Below are 13,350 nucleotides of genomic sequence, written 5' to 3' on the forward strand. Positions count from 1 at the left end.
CTAAGGAATAACATAGTAATAAACCTAATAATACCATAGCAGAAAAGGATATCTAAATCACTGTCAATTTAAAAGAGTCATTTCTTATAGCGTGCTGGCCACAGTGACACAAATCTAAATCCGTAATACCTGGAGGAGGACAAATCATAGTCTAATAGTATTACACCGGTCGTGTTCAGTAACACACACCAGGATCATGCTCAATGTTATTGACTTGAAAATAGGGAAGACATTACTTGTTGGTCAAATGGTCCTCGGTCAAAATGACTCTTTATAAGAAATATAATAGCACAGTAGATACAGTCCGTTATTTGACCACGGTATCTTCTAGGATATTTATTTGAACATATCTAATATGGCATTGATTATTTTTATCGGTGTTCTGGTGGCTCCACAGATGGACACAACCAAACCCTTCATCTGTCAGATCTAATAGGAGCAGATGATCTATACATCTAGGGTTAAACTGAGATTATGGGGGACATTTATGAAGGTCCCGCATGAGGCTTACGCCATGTAGAAGGCACGTATTTGCCCATTCTCCCTGGCGTACACCAGTCATATCCCCTGCTCACCCGATTTGGGGAGGGAGGGTGGAGCAAGGAGGCATAGACTCCTCCTGAGCCATATTTATCATGATTTATGCCTGCTGGCTCGCAGGCATAATCATGATCCAAATCTAGACTTGGTACGCTGGGCGCAGGTTTGGGCATCCAGCTGTCCGGATTTACTAAGATGCGTGTGCCTCTTAGTGAATTCAGTTGGGGAAAAGGGGACAGGACCTAATTGAAAAACGCCCTTCATTAATCCACCCCCCCCTTTTGTGTTCATTGAATACTTTATAGACAAGAATGCACAGATTTGTCAGCCTTGTCTTGCCTAAACATGACCAGGGTGTTGTTGAGTCCCTTTATTTTTGTTACCTCTCCCAAGTAATAAGACACAGAGACCGGGATGGATGAATCAACCACAACAGCCATTTGATTCAATTATAAAAAAATTTAACCATTACCAACCTCACCCCCTTACATAGTCCCCCAATATTTCCCAATTAAAAATGTCATAAACAGTTACCAAGACGGAGGTGGTCCTCGAATAACACATTTACTAACTGTCCTTACACAAAATGACCCATACAGGTTTCGCCTACAGCTGGGATTACACTGGCTCACAGGCACCTGAACTAGATTACCCTGCCAATGGGGACCAAGCCCCAGCAACTAAACGGGTTACCCGCAACCAAGAGCCCAGTAATTTTCCTCTGTAGGAAGTCCAGGGAATCCATTGGCCACCAGTGAATTCCTTTGACCCAACTTTGAGGACCTTCACACCCGACAAGGACAAGGACCACCATAACCAACTGTCACCAGTTGGTAAAAGAGAAATCTACAATCCTCCATGTACTAAAAACCTATGGGTAGGGTAGGGTAGGAGGTTTTCTCTTAGCTTACTGGAGACAAAACGTCTAGAAACCTAACATTAAATATACGTCCCACTTTACCATACCCCTTTCCCCCACCAATCCCTATTACTCCTCCCCTTCCCCACCCAATCACCATCAACCTTTTCTCCCCCTCCTCCTCACCACAGCCCCTACCTCACCTACACATTAACTGTCCCTGTCCCTTCATGCTCCAGTCCCCCAAGCCCCTGTCATGTCGGCCTTCCCCCCAGGCTCCCCCCCTCCCAGTCCATCTTTACATTATATTAGCATACTGTCATTAGTAGGATTTATTTAAATTCAGACTAGACAGTCCAAGTTTGTCTACGAATGTGTTTGTCTATGGCCGCTATCATACTCAACAGTTGTTTTTCATTACTGCCCCTGCAGGTTTTGAGCTAAAACAAAAAGTGTATTCAAAGGGAATAGGAAATATAAAGCAGAGGCTTATATACTTATGTTTCTAAAAAAAATACCCGCTGTGTATGATGGCAGTCTATAGCTATGTTCACACTATGTTCAAAAAAAGAGAAAAGGTGTCCGCTTTTTCTATTTAAAATTACATCCGTTTTTGACGCTATTTCATTGACTTCAAAGCAATACATTGAAGTCAACTGAATGACGGACGTCCAATGCACACAATGTATAAAATAACAGATGTCGTCTATGCGGATATCAAAATAATGATCATGACAATTATTTTGCAAACACCACATGTTATTTTTTAGTTGTTCACCATCTTTTTCCACCATCCTTCCATTGTTTTTACCATTAAATTCAATGGAGTTTTCAATTAAAGACACATCCAAGGGCAATCAGTCACCTGAACTAAAATAATGTACCAACAGTCGTCATTGCACTGATGGGCGGCCAAACAGCAAAATGAAGGACGTCATCTTTATTTTTTTTTTTCAAAGCAGAGAGGAAAAAAAGTCATGGGCACATAGCCTTTGTGTAGACAACGAGTGATTGATATGTAAATGAAGCATCTACAGTGTTTTGACAGCATGTCATGATAGTTACTAGCAGAATTTTAACCCTGAAGTAAGATAAAGAAAAGGTAAGGGTGGACACAATTATCATATTGTGTAGGCAGACGCCCCAGAGAAGAAGGTTCTTGAAGCTAGGTTGGCCTCCTCCCTTCTGTTCACTTTTACAGAACTCCCTCCTAAGGGCCGAATGTTAGGAATCTTACAAAAAGGATGAATGGCAGGACAGCCACGTCTTCATCCACATTTCTGTCCTACAAGATGAGAGGTGCAGCAAGCCTTGTGTTCCAGATAAAGGAATACAATGACGTGAACGGAGTGGACAATCATAGGTTCCATTTTAGTCCCCATTAGAGATGAGCGAACCGGTTCGCCCGGTATGGGATCCGGTTCGGATTTTCCCAAAAATTTAAGAGGAGCGGTCACATGACCGCACCACGCAGTCTGTAGAGGGAGAGAGAGAGAGAGGAAGCAAGCTGCTGTTGTGTACTACAGACTACTGAGAAGATATTGTGGGAAAGGAAAGGAAAGATTAGGAAAGCGGAGAGGAGAAACATCTAGTGATTGAGAGAGAAATAAAGAGAGGGCGAAAGATAGATAGATTAAGCATTGGAAAAAGGTGAACGGAACAAAAACGTGCAGTACAGATATACAAGTCCTATACTTCTCATAGTGTGTATATCACATCCCTCTTATCCTGAGAGACAAAAATACCTGGTTCAGGTGTATAGCATTGTATCTTAAAAACAAGTGCTCTATATATATATATATATATATATATATACACACACACACACACACACACACACACACAATTTTTATACTTGGATACTTGGACCCTTCTGATTGAAAGTGTGTATATCACATCCGTCTTATCCTTAGAGACAAAAATACCTGGTGCAGGTGCTCCTGCCTGGCCTCCATGTTGGCTACTGCTGCTCCTGCCTATCCTCCATGTTGGCTACTGCTGCTCCTGCCTGGCTTCCATGTTGGCTACTGCTGCTCCTGCCTGGCCTCCATGTTGGCTACTGCTGCTCCTGCCTATCCTCCATGTTGGCTATTGCTGCTCCTGCCTGGACCCCATGTTGGCTACTGTTGCTCCTGCCTGGCCTCCATGTTGACAAGTGCTGATCCTGCCTGGCCTCCATGTTGACTACTGCTGCTCCTGTACTGGCCTCAAATGACTATTGCTTGACCTCCACTGGCCTCCAATGACTACTGCTCCTTCACTGCATTTGTTACCTTTTTCCTGCATAGACCCTGTAATGGTAAATTTCCTGCATAGACCCTGTAATGGTGAGTTTCCTGCATAGACCCTGTAATGGTGAGTTTCCTGCATAGACCCTGTAATGGTGAGTTTCCTGCATAGACCCTGTAATGGTGAGTTTCCTGCATAGACCCTGTAATGGTGAGTTTCCTGCATAGACCCTGTAATGGTGAGTTTCCTGCATAGACCCTGTAATGGTGAGTTTCCTGCATAGACCCTGTAATGGTGAGTTTCCTGCATAGACCCTGTAATGGTGAGTTTCCTGCATAGACCCTGTAATGGTGAATATTGAAGTCTAAAAAAAAAAAAATGACTTTGAGATATTGAAAAGATAATGATGTTACTGACATGTAGAGCCCTAAATTCAACCAAATACACTACCCCCGTTTCATATAGATGCTTTAAACTATGAAATCCAAAGAAATCCGAAATTCGGTCGGACTGAACTTTCCGAGAGTCCGATCGGAACAAACTTTTGAAAAGTTCGCTCATCTCTAGTCCCCATATGGACACATATCATCTGCATATTTTGGTTTATCTAGATATAGTGCCATTCACCCTATTAATCCATCATGGGTGTTATTATTTTCTGTAATTTGCTGGTAAAAGTTGTGATTTCTAGTTCGACAAATACTCAAGTGTTGGAACTGGAAGGGGATTGTTTTCTTGATTCTATGCTTTGACGTTTTAGATCAGAAGTTTAATTTCCTTATGTGTTTTATTAAGCGAATTATACATAACACAGTGTACAGCACGTTCTGAACAAATATGAAATTATCTAAATGAATCACTAAAAGCCCTCAAATAAAGGTGTTTTATTGTAAATGAAGCTTCCATTTTTGGCTTGCAAAAATTGTAGGATTTTATGCAATTTTTTTCCCCTTCAAATCTGGCCTGCTCATGCCCCTTTCCTGAAAAGTGGGTGGGGCTTAATGGGAGGCCATGATTTACAAAAATTGGTGTAAATTATGCCCGACATCTGGAATAGTCTGATATTTGCCACTTCTTACTCCCATTTTCATTATAGTTTTTATTAAAGAAGTATATCCATCTGTGACAAATATCCATAGAATATGCCAAACGTTTCCCCTAGATGTGGATCCTACCTCTGGGACCTAAAATAATAATAATAATAATAATAATAATAATAATAATAATTTTTATTTATATAGCGCCAACAGATTCCGCAGCACTTTACAATTCTGGGGTACATACATAGACAAAAAATAGACATTACAGAGATATATATATAATTATCCATACATGAGGAGTGAGGTCCCTGCTCGCATGCATCAGCTTACAGACTATCAGGAGGGGATTTGAGACAAAATGGCAGGGGGGCTAAGTGCATCATTGTTCTTATGGTCCGGCCATCTTTATAAATAAGGCAGTGCAGGTAAGGGTGGGTGAATCTGTCACCAGCCAATGCCTGCATGCACAGGTCTAAGTGCTTAAATGCTTGGCGTGTGTGTATGTACAGTATGTGTCTTTATGCACATGTGTACGTATGTGACCTGCATCTATCTTCAGATCACGAGTTTCCCAGCCCCCTCCGGCCTTTTTGTGTCTACCTGAGGTGGTCCAAAAGCCAAAAACAGCTTAATTTCCATAAATCCTATTGACTTGCTTCCTGTGGATATGCTATAAGAGTCCCAGATGGTTATATCCCTTCAAGGTAAGTAACGCTGTTCTAAATTTGAAATCATGACGATCTTCAAAATATTTGTTTACTGTCCCTTAATGGGAATAATTCTACCTACAATCAAAAGCTGAACGCTGCACTGACTAAAGTTTTCTTATGATTTATACATATTTGGCTTTTTTGGATTCCATCGTGGCTTTTGGTGTTTTTAGTGTGATATGTTACCCAGAAAAAATGTATGTGATGGTAAGTAGTTTTAGTAGTAGTAACCAGACAAATAGTACAACATCTGAACATGTACATGAGATACATCATTAAGACAAGCTAAGTAATGAGAATGAGGTTATGTTACAAATAGAAGGGCAACAGAGGTGATGTCTTAGGTCAATCTGCTCCGAGTCGTGAAGTGTCCATGTTATGGGACATAGATCCATAGATCCGTGACCGGATGTAATCAGGTTGGACCTCTCATAAGGGCCCTTTTACACGGAGTGGTAATCCGCCAAATTAGGCCGATTTGGCAGAGTATCGCTCCGTGTAATAAAGACAACGATCAGCCGATGACAATGATCATCAGTTGCTCGTGTCTTTTGCTCCTGACCAAAAATCCTTGGCTGCCGACTGTGCATTGCTACGTGTAATAGTGATGGGTGGCTGACGGCTGATGAATGTGTCAAGAAAATAATAAAGTATATACATACCTGTCCACACTCCCCAGTGCTTCTGACCGCTCCCCAGTATCTTCCTGGCTTCTGCCCACTTCCCATAGCCAACGATGGAACCTGCTCTCATTGGGTTGGTTTTAGAAGTGATACGTTTTGGGAAGAGACACTGCACTGTTTTAGATGTGGAAATCTAAGGAGGAGATTTATCAAATATGGTGTAAAGTGAAACTGGCTTAGTTGCCCCTAGCAACCAATCAGATTCCACCTTTCCAAAGCGTCTTTGAGGAATGAAAAGTGGAATCTGATTGGTTGCCACTGCGATCAGTGATGAAGATCACTTAGCATTCAGAAGTTTGGATATCTGTGAAGAGTAGTGTTGAGCGAACTTGCTGAAAGTTTGGCAATGTTCAACTGAACCCGAACACTCAGCTTTTGATTTCTGGTGGCTGGAGAAGTTGGGTGCAGCCCTAAGGAGTCCTGGAAAACATATGCTTTCCTTGCAGACCAGCTTGGCAAGACACCGCAAGTCAAATGCCGAGCGCTTGGACAAACACTGCCAAGCCCAAACTTTCAGCAAGTTAGCTCAACCCTAATGGGTCAGTAATGTGCACTACCCACATTCTGATCCAACTGAGGTCACCAGTTCCGTGTCCATTTATACCTGAACTTCCTGAAAGGTACACTTTAAGTGAAATAAGACTGGCTTAAAATGCACACAGTCCACACTGCCTTAAGATTGAATCGATATCTGACATAGTGTATACAAATTCCTATCAGCTATAACAAACCTACCAGGCCGTTAGGGGCCATGCACTTCTTCAAAAGCCACAGCCAGAATTGTAAAGTCAGAACCCCCACCACCCCCGCCTCCCTCTCAATATTCACCCATTTTAAAGGAGTTTTCTGGAATAAGTAAATGGGATACATTTGTTTTTTTCAAAAATAGTGCCACTCTTGTCAATGGCTATGTCTGGTATTGCAGCCAAGGCATGTCATTATTTAATGCGAAGGAGCTGCAATAGTATTCATGACCCATGGGATCTTTCGCATAAATCACGTCCGTTGTTGAAATTTGCAACTACGGCTGTGATTTATTCAAAAGATACGTTGTATTTAAATAAATGGAATCCCAGCCAGAATGTATACACATAGTATACGCTCAGGCCGAGGTTCCAACCGGCCGCACAGAAAACTGACATTGAATAGCAACCGCACAGACATAGCTCACACAATGGAGAGTGCGGCTCCGGCCCGCATCCCAATTCAACAGAAATGAAGAACATCATCCGGCCGGTACTGCAGTACCCTCTGGGATAATCTTCTCTGACCCCGGCCGGTCACAGAACGGCCGGTGTTTCATGTAATGTGAACTCGGCCTTATACTACAAAAACATTAAATGCTTCAAAATTCTGTAACTGTTATCTGATACACGGTTACACAAAGGTAATATAAAAATAGTAATAATAATAATAATAATAATAATAATAATAATAATAATAATAATCAGACATTTGCCTTCATTCTTGCACGTAAGCCATTCCATTCAAATTCCAACAGTGAAAACATTTGGGCAATATTATATTTTGCGGACCTCTCCGCCGCTCACCGCTGCTACTCATATGTTAGACTCCAGGAATACAAACTCATTCTAGTTATTTCATTTAAATATAATGAGATTGGAAGAACAAAAAAAAAAAGTTGAAAACCAAGGCCTGGAAACTGAGTTGTAAACGGCATCTAGAGATTCATTGAAGATTAATGAAGGACCTTAGCTATTAGGGCCCCTCAGGCTTCAAGTTATTCTTTAAAGACACTGACTGCAGGACTCGCTCTTATCTCCCTGGGCTCTCTTTCTAGAAGTAGTATGCCATGGCCCAGACACTGGGTGGGCCTCCGAAACAAAGCGTTTATTTGATATGGAGACATATAATATAGTTCTTTAACAATTTTACACATTTACTTTAAAATTCATCTCTAAGGTGACATTAAAGTGGCTTTTCATCAACATCGGAGCCATCAGGAAACGCTTGTGGAAGGAGACAACCTCAGCTAATGCAGTTGCAATGAAGCGGAGCACCAATTCTAGACCCAATGCAAAAACATGGTGGGGGATGCTGGGACCATGCTGGCCACTGCAGCTTATGGATTCTACTGCTCTGGTTTTAGCTGGTATAGCTTTGGTTATTATTATTTTTTTTACCTATTTTGGGTTCCAATAGGGGGCAATGATTATGGACTTGTGTCAGTAAAGAATAATGGATTTTGTAGGCACTTTCCACAAAGGCTAATAGGCAACATGTATCCATTACTAGAAAGTTGAATATTAAGTGGTTTCCTAACAGCAATAAGGACACAGATGGCCATTGTTATTGATTCATCTTTCCCATCGAGTAGTTCAACAAGCAGCGCCTAAACGGTTAAAGAATTGTCAACCCCATCTCCTTATATTGCTGCCTGAAATATAGGTGAATGTAAACCTTTATAACAAAGACAATTGACCTTTACTAAACGAGATAACATGAAAGCTTTCTAAAGAAAAGTGATTTATTTGCGAATGATGGGCCAATACTTATACGATGGCAGGAAGAGGCCTGCGAAGACTTGGGGGGGGGGGGGGGGGGTCTTAACTGAAAATAAATGGGGATTGAATATTACACAGCTCCCTATATAACTCTTTGCAGTGTTAGTTTTGCCTGGATATGTTGTATCTGAAGAATAATCCCTTGATGCTTCTACAAACAGTCAAAGGTTTACATTTTAATGAAAAGGTATGTTAACTACTTGTTTGCCGATATGATGTTAAAGTAACATTCACACCATTCTATTCTAAACCTTTAGAAAAGTGGAAGTAGTGGTGGTTTTAGTACAGTACACACATAGAAGTGACCGGTTTATTGTCGACATATACATAAGGACTTCCTAAAGTCTACAGCATTTTCCAGAAAATTTTATTCTGCTTGGATCTGTTTTATACATTGGACTTTTCATCTCTACAGGGAAAGGGTTAATATTTCATGTGCCAACTTCTGAATTATGCAAGTAAGGCTGGTTTAGGCTTTCAATGAACTGTAATTATTCTGGTCTGATGATTCCGGTGACATCACGCATGACATCTGAGAGCTGACGATGAAGTCACCGGGATGAACTGCTGGAAGAATCGTAGGCTAGGGGGAAAAGGAGGAGAAAGAGAAAGACTTCACCCTCTTAATTAGGGTTTGGAACATCAGTTAATTAGAATTTAGTGACTCCCACATCTCAATTATTTCCACTTCCAATGGTAGCCTTCCCACTAATATAAATGGTTATGAGAAAAGATGAGGACTGAGGTCTGTGACAGTCCAATTATTTATTCTCATCAGTCTCTGGATGCTCCTTATATACTATGAGTGATGGATACTATCAGGCTATACAGCCCCTCAACACTATATTTTACTACTCAATTCATTCTTTTCCGACATAACATACTAGATAAACCTTACAGTCCTTGTCTTCATATGTTGTATGGAAGAAGACCTTTGCGTTCGGTGCCACACACAACGATGGAGCTTTTAGAGTCAATGACTCTCCCCAACACAGTGTTCCATGCAGAAGAAGCAGCACCCACAGTGATTTCCATATCATTAACTTCTTCACATGATGACAATCTTATTAAATGGCTATTAATGCTCTTTTATCAAACCGGAGGATTTTGATAAGTCTTTTGTTCTCATTCTCTGCAAATCCTTAATGAAACATAAAATCCCAAATAAACAAACCAAGACATGGCAGTAATCCCTTCCAGATTAACCCCCTCTCCATCGGAGAGCCCCCGTGTCACTCAGGTCATCAATCACATTATGGTAAACCAGCTGCTAGTGCTATGGCTGTGCTTTTCTTTGCACTTCCATTTTACCTTATCAAACACTTTTTTTTTTCCTCAGCTGGTTTACGATAGGATTGTTTTCCAAATCAGCCATTTTTATTCTGCACATCACTTTTTTTTCCCCCCTTTAAATCTCATGCAAAAAAAAATAAATACGCTTCCAGATTGCCGGCGACGGCTTAGCCAACCTCCATAGTAAATCACTGTGTGATTGTGATCAGCAACAGGCTAGGTATACACAGATTTAAAACTTCCCCTCTACATACAATCAACTGGTAGTTACAGAATAAGAAGGAAATGACAAGCTTACCTTAAGCAGAACACAGGCATCAACCCCTTCAGAAATCAGAAGCAAATGCTCGTAAGAAGGTAAAGCTGCTTTTAACCCTCTTAACGATAGAAGAAGAAAATAAAATCAGACAGAAGTCATCAGAGAGCGAAAAAAAAAAAAAACAGCTAGAGAAAAGTAGAAAGCAGAGGCGCCACACCTCCTGCAGCTCAGTATTCTGATGTCCACCGTGTCCACATTACTCGCCAGGTTGATCTCATCAAATCCAGATAGGATCTTGGACCTCTTGACGTTGCTGGAAATGGTACCCAGCCTTGGTGAGATGGAGCTGAAGCTGAAAGTCTGCTTCTCTCTCTCTCGCTTGCAGCCCCTGTGCTGTAAAACAACAGAAAGAGAGAGAGAGCGAGAGATGTGAGCTATGAGGCACACCAGCAAATGAAATCATTAAACACACAACACATCTGACACTGCATGCTAATGGGGCTCAGCACCGGGAAAGCTGGCTGAAAAGTTACCCACAGTGCTGCTCATTGCATTTCATCTTCAGATCTCATTCACGCAAGATGAGGGGCTTGACAATCGCTATGAAATGTATTAAAAGCCTTTTGATTTCCTGCATTTAGAGCACCACAGGTCTATTTGGTGATGGAAAAAAAAAAAAAAAAAGAAAAAGAAAAGAAAAAACTCCCTCCTCCTCTACCGCTTCTTTATGTTGTGATCTACAAACTTCTTGTTTTCTAAACAAGGATTTCCCCCTCCCGAGTCGGTGTTGCCCTACTAAATACCTCCAGTTCTCTTTGCCCACCTGCCTGGCTCTTCTGTAAGCCTGTCCTTTCCTCTTTCACATGTTAAGAAATGGAAGCTGCACTTCAAAAGGAGAGGGGAGAGAGATCAGTTTGAGGTTTCCCAACTAGCCAATCTTTCACGCGAAGATAGGAAATGTCAAGTCTCATCTGTCAGAGGTAACGAGAAACGCTCCACAAGCTGCTCCTTCCCTTATTTGGACACATTATTGTCTTCTTACCTTGTGAAGAAGTCTCAATATTTGGGATCCACTATATCCAGGCTGCTGGACGTGAAGAACTGGGAGGAATCATGAAGAATGGGAAACCTTTCCAGGCAACTGGATGGGACAAGGAAGCCTTTGATGTCCATCCATCCCCTGATCAGTGGGTAGAAGTGACATGGTCCAGCCAGCATCACCTCCTAAGCAGGCAGGTTGAAGAATTCTCATCTTTTCCCCTTCTCTCCCTGTATAGCTGACTCCTGCCGAGAAGAATATGGATTAGAAGGCAGGTGGCGCCCTGCTCTCTAGCTGAACGTAGACCTAATATTTCCTGCTCACATGCTGCTGAAGAAGCAGGCTCTCTCTACATTGCATCCAGCACAGGCATGTAACAGGTCCACACACTGTAGAAGGATAGGAGCTTTACTGATTTTTTTTCTCCCCCTTGCTCATCCTGCTGATGACTTCAAGGTTGCTTTTTTTGTGCGTGGAGCTATTTTTAGGTTCTTACACTGTCCTATATCTCAGAGGTGATGCTGTGATACAGATCAACTGCTGGATGAACAGACCTCCCATGCTCGCTGGGATCAGGGAAAATAGGAGGGTATATCTGTCGATGAAGATATTAACCCCTAGCATGCATAAGGACCGAGCAAAATAGCTTCTTGTCACGGCTGGAATCCGCCTTAACTCTTCCTAGTCCTTTGACGTGCGAATGGATGATGTGTTTTGACAGGCAGGCGAAGATTTGCATTCTCTGGCATAGTCAAACAGCACCATTAGTCACTTGCTTCTTCTGTAGTGTGTGTATGGGGAGGGGGGGCAGGGCATTATATGTACAAATGGATTTCAAGATGGTAATTACTGAGTTAAAGCTACATTAACCGTTCCTTCTCGGAGACGTACCGGGCTGGAATAAACAGCCTTGATGCACAATATCTATTTCTGTATTATATATACATCACCGAGCGCGGGGATTGCTTTGTCATTTGTATACTTATTTGCCTGACATACATAGTCTACAAAGGTTGGGGGCAGGTACATGTCTGAGAACCTAGGGAGTGCAATTTCCAGCATTCTATTTATAAAGGTGGAATGAGCGCAGCTCTTGCGAAGGGTTAATAGCATTCACACAGCTGAGTAGATTTGCATGTAACTTACACTGGTGGATGGGGTGCGTGTGTATGTGTGTGTGTAACAGGCAGTCACGAGCTATTAATTTCCAGAACACCAGTTAGGGAGTATCCATTTTGATGCACAAGCCTTATCTGAACCATTTATTGTGTTGTCATTCCTCGCCGTCCTGGGTCTCGATGGTATTTTTATGAAGTGCTTGGAACATCATTAGCTCATTCTAAGAAAAGATTTGCTGGGATTTGAAGATATCACATTGGGGGTTTGGAAAGGGCTGGATGCATTAATATCAATCTTCCATCTTAAAACATTATATTAGTCTAAATCAGTCCAATAAGTGCTTTGTCTGTAACATTCCCTTTATACAGAAATGCTATAGATATTGGGATGACATATTCATGCCTCGAAATGGTCACTTACAATGTTCAGAGCCTGAAATATAAAAGGGAAGGGTAGAAGATGGACATATTCGGTTGTAACAGAAAGTGAGTGTGGACCCGCTGTGCTACTCAACCGGTTTGGCTGTGGGCCACATCAAGGATCAGAGTCTAAGTGCCCTTTAGGTCTTCACCCTTTATTCTGCTCCAGGATGCAGAAGCTGGACTTCTTGCGGCTAGTGGATATCAGATCTCTCAACTCAAGCGTGGTGCCGGTGTAAGCAGTAGGTGGCCCCCAAAGGACCAGACAGTGCAAGACACCTGGGGAGAGGCCGAGTGTACGTGGTCTTCATCAGGAGAGTCAGAACAGTACCAGATATAGTAGGCACAGGGTCAGGCCAGGAGTAGTGATGAGCGAACATCCCGAACATTAAAAAAATGATCGTGATCGGTTTGGTTTGTTCACGAACAAATAACAAACATGAAGTAGAAGCGTATGTTTCAGTACGTACAAATTATCAGGTGCAAAGCATAAAATACGTAATAGCAGAGCAATTACGTGGTGCATAGGATTAGCCTATCTCTTATTAGGCTGTACGTATACATACGCAATGACACACAATACACGTGAGGTATGCTGGGCGGCAGTCAGGGCCGTTTTAATACATTGGTGGGCC

General features: G+C 41.9%; 1 protein-coding gene across 6 annotated transcripts in view; it reads right to left on the reverse strand.

Annotated features, from left to right (window-relative positions):
- Positions 1 to 11,665, reverse strand: part of KCND3 (potassium voltage-gated channel subfamily D member 3) — a 341,235-nt gene extending 329,570 nt beyond the window's left edge. For 2 of the 6 annotated variants that reach the window (XM_069946142.1, XM_069946137.1), the window contains exons 1-2: positions 11,181 to 11,665; positions 10,178 to 10,531 (exon numbers count right to left, since the gene is read on the reverse strand). The gene's annotated coding sequence lies outside the window, so the exon portion shown is untranslated. Of the gene's footprint in view, positions 1 to 10,177; positions 10,532 to 10,941; positions 11,023 to 11,180 lie in introns of those variants that run through there. The other 4 variants (XM_069946138.1, XM_069946140.1, XM_069946139.1 and 1 more) reach the window with 4 other exon arrangements.
- Between the last annotated feature and the right edge of the window lie 1,685 nt (positions 11,666 to 13,350).

Source organism: Dendropsophus ebraccatus, chromosome 11 (genome assembly GCF_027789765.1).
Source record: "Dendropsophus ebraccatus isolate aDenEbr1 chromosome 11, aDenEbr1.pat, whole genome shotgun sequence".
NCBI lineage: Eukaryota > Metazoa > Chordata > Amphibia > Anura > Hylidae > Dendropsophus > Dendropsophus ebraccatus.